We start from the raw sequence: 5,000 nt of genomic DNA, 5'->3' as shown, positions 1-5,000 counted from the left end.
TATTATTATTATTATTATTATTATTATTATTATTATTATTATTATTATTATTATTATTATTATTATTATTATTATTATTATTATTATTATTATTATTATTATTATTATTATTATTATTATTATTATTATTATTATTATTATTATTATTATTATTATTATTATTATTATTATTATTATTATTATTATTATTATTATTATTATTATTATTATTATTATTATTATTATTATTATTATTATTATTATTATTATTATTATTATTATTATTATTATTATTATTATTATTATTATTATTATTATTATTATTATTATTATTATTATTATTATTATTATTATTATTATTATTATTATTATTATATTATTATTATTATTATTATTATTATTATTATTATTATTATTATTATTATTATTATTATTATTATTATTATTATTATTATTATTATTATTATTATTATTATTATTATTATTATTATTATTATTATTATTATTATTATTATTATTATTATTATTATTATTATTATTATTATTATTATTATTATTATTATTATTAAAATTATTATTATTATTATTATTATTATTATTATTATTATTATTATTATTATTATTATTATTATTATTATTATTATTATTATTATTATTATTATTATTATTATTATTATTATTATTATTATTATTATTATTATTATTATTATTATTATTATTATTATTATTATTATTATTATTATTATTATTATTATTATTATATTATTATTATTATTATTATTATTATTATTATTATTATTATTATTATTATTATTATTATTATTATTATTATTATTATTATTATTATTATTATTATTATTATTATTATTATTATTATTATTATTATTATTATTATTATTATTATTATTATTATTATTATTATTATTATTATTATTATTATTATTATTATTATTATTATTATTATTATTATTATTATTATTATTATTATTATTATTATTATTATTATTATTATTATTATTATTATTATTATTATTATTATTATTATTATTATTATTATTATTATTATTATTATTATTATTATATTATTATTATTATTATTATTATTATTATTATTATTATTATATTATTATTATTATTATTATTATTATTATTATTATTATTATTATTATTATATTATTATTATTATTATTATTATTATTATTATTATTATTATTATTATTATTATTATTATTATTATTATTATTATTATTATTATTATTATTATTATTATTATTATTATTATTATTATTATTATTATTATTATTATTATTATTATTATTATTATTATTATTATTATTATTATTATTATTATTATTATTATTATTATTATTATTATTATTATTATTATTATTATTATTATTATTATTATTATTATTATTATTATTATTATTATTATTATTATTATTATTATTATTATTATTATTATTATTATTATTATTATTATATTATTATTATTATTATTATTATTATTATTATTATTATTATTATTATTATTATTATTATTATTATTATTATTATTATTATTATTATTATTATTATTATTATTATTATTATTATTATTATTATTATTATTATTATTATTATTATTATTATTATTATTATTATTATTATTATTATTATTATTATTATTATTATTATTATTATTATTATTATTATTATTATTATTATTATTATTATTATTATTATTATTATTATTATTATATTATTATTATTATTATTATTATTATTATTATTATTATTATTATTATTATTATTATTATTATTATTATTATTATTATTATTATTATTATTATTATTATTATTATTATTATTATTATTATTATTATTATTATTATTATTAAAATTATTATTATTATTATTATTATTATTATTATTATTATTATTATATTATTATTATTATTATTATTATTATTATTATTATTATTATTATTATTATTATTATTATTATTATTATTATTATTATTATTATTATTATTATTATTATTATTATTATTATTATTATTATTATTATTATTATTATTATTATTATTATTATTATTATTATATTATTATTATTATTATTATTATTATTATTATTATTATTATTATTATTATTATTATTATTATTATTATTATTATTATTATTATTATTATTATTATTATTATTATTATTATTATTATTATTATTATTATTATTATTATTATTATTATTATTATTATTATTATTATTATTATTATTATTATTATTATTATTATTATTATTATTATTATTATTATTATTATTATTATTATTATTATTATTATTATTATTATTATTATTATTATTATTATTATTATTATTATTATTATTATTATTATTATTATTATTATTATTATTATTATTATTATTATTATTATTATTATTATTATTATTATTATTATTATTATTATTATTATTATTATTATTATTATTATTATTATTATTATTATTAATTATTATTATTATTATTATTATTATTATTATTATTATTATTATTATTATTATTATTATTATTATTATTATTATTATTATTATTATTATTATTATTATTATTATTATTATTATTATTATTATTATTATTATTATTATTATTATTATTATTATTATTATTATTATTATTATTATTATTATTATTATTATTATTATTATTATTATTATTATTATTATTATTATTATTATTATTATTATTATTATTATTATTATTATTATTATTATTATTATTATTATTATTATTATTATTATTATTATTATTATTATTATTATTATTATTATTATTATTATTATTATTATTATTATTATTATTATTATTATTATTATTATTATTATTATTATTATTATTATTATTATTATTATTATTATTATTATTATTATTATTATTATTATTATTATTATTATTATTATTATTATTATTATTATTATTATTATTATTATTATTATTATTATTATTATTATTATTATTATTATTATTATTATTATTATTATTATTATTATTATTATTATTATTATTATTATTATTATTATTATTATTATTATTATTATTATTATTATTATTATTATTATTATTATTATTATTATTATTATTATTATTATTATTATTATTATTATTATTATTATTATTATTATTATTATTATTATTATTATTATTATTATTATTATTATTATTATTATTATTATTATTATTATTATTATTATTATTATTATTATTATTATTATTATTATTATTATTATTATTATTATTATTATTATTATTATTATTATTATTATTATTATTATTATTATTATTATTATTATTATTATTATTATTATTATTATTATTATTATTATTATTATTATTATTATTATTATTATTATTATTATTATTATTATTATTATTATTATTATTATTATTATTATTATTATTATTATTATTATTATTATTATTATTATTATTATTATTATTATTATTATTATTATTATTATTATTATTATTATTATTATTATTATTATTATTATTATTATTATTATTATTATTATTATTATTATTATATTATTATTATTATTATTATTATTATTATTATTATTATTATTATTATTATTATTATTATTATTATTATTATTATTATTATTATTATTATTATTATTATTATTATTATTATTATTATTATTATTATTATTATTATTATTATTATTATTATTATTATTATTATTATTATTATTATTATTATTATTATTATTATTATTATTATTATTATTATTATTATTATTATTATTATTATTATTATTATTATTATTATTATTATTATTATTATTATTATTATTATTATTATTATTATTATTATTATTATTATTATTATTATTATTATTATTATTATTATTATTATTATTATTATTATTATTATTATTATTATTATTATTATTATTATTATTATTATTATTATTATTATTATTATTATTATTATTATTATTATTATTATTATTATTATTATTATTATTATTATTATTATTATTATTATTATTATTATTATTATTATTATTATTATTATTATTATTATTATTATTATTATTATTATTATTATTATTATTATTATTATTATTATTATTATTATTATTATTATTATTATTATTATTATTATTATTATTATTATTATTATTATTATTATTATTATTATTATTATTATTATTATTATTATTATTATTATTATTATTATTATTATTATTATTATTATTATTATTATTATTATTATTATTATTATTATTATTATTATTATTATTATTATTATTATTATTATTATTATTATTATTATTATTATTATTATTATTATTATTATTATTATTATTATTATTATTATTATTATTATTATTATTATTATTATTATTATTATTATTATTATTATTATTATTATTATTATTATTATTATTATTATTATTATTATTATTATTATTATTATTATTATTATTATTATTATTATTATTATTATTATTATTATTATTATTATTATTATTATTATTATTATTATTATTATTATTATTATTATTATTATTATTATTATTATTATTATTATTATTATTATTATTATTATTATTATTATTATTATTATTATTATTATTATTATTATTATTATTATTATTATTATTATTATTATTATTATTATTATTATTATTATTATTATTATTATTATTATTATTATTATTATTATTATTATTATTATTATTATTATTATTATTATTATTATTATTATTATTATTATTATTATTATTATTATTATTATTATTATTATTATTATTATTATTATTATTATTATTATTATTATTATTATTATTATTATTATTATTATTATTATTATTATTATTATTATTATTATTATTATTATTATTATTATTATTATTATTATTATTATTATTATTATTATTATTATTATTATTATTATTATTATTATTATTATTATTATTATTATTATTATTATTATTATTATTATTATTATTATTATTATTATTATTATTATTT

Source organism: Palaemon carinicauda, unplaced genomic scaffold (assembly GCF_036898095.1).
Source record: "Palaemon carinicauda isolate YSFRI2023 unplaced genomic scaffold, ASM3689809v2 scaffold2550, whole genome shotgun sequence".
Lineage (NCBI taxonomy): Eukaryota > Metazoa > Arthropoda > Malacostraca > Decapoda > Palaemonidae > Palaemon > Palaemon carinicauda.
This window is presented reverse-complemented; position numbering follows the sequence as displayed.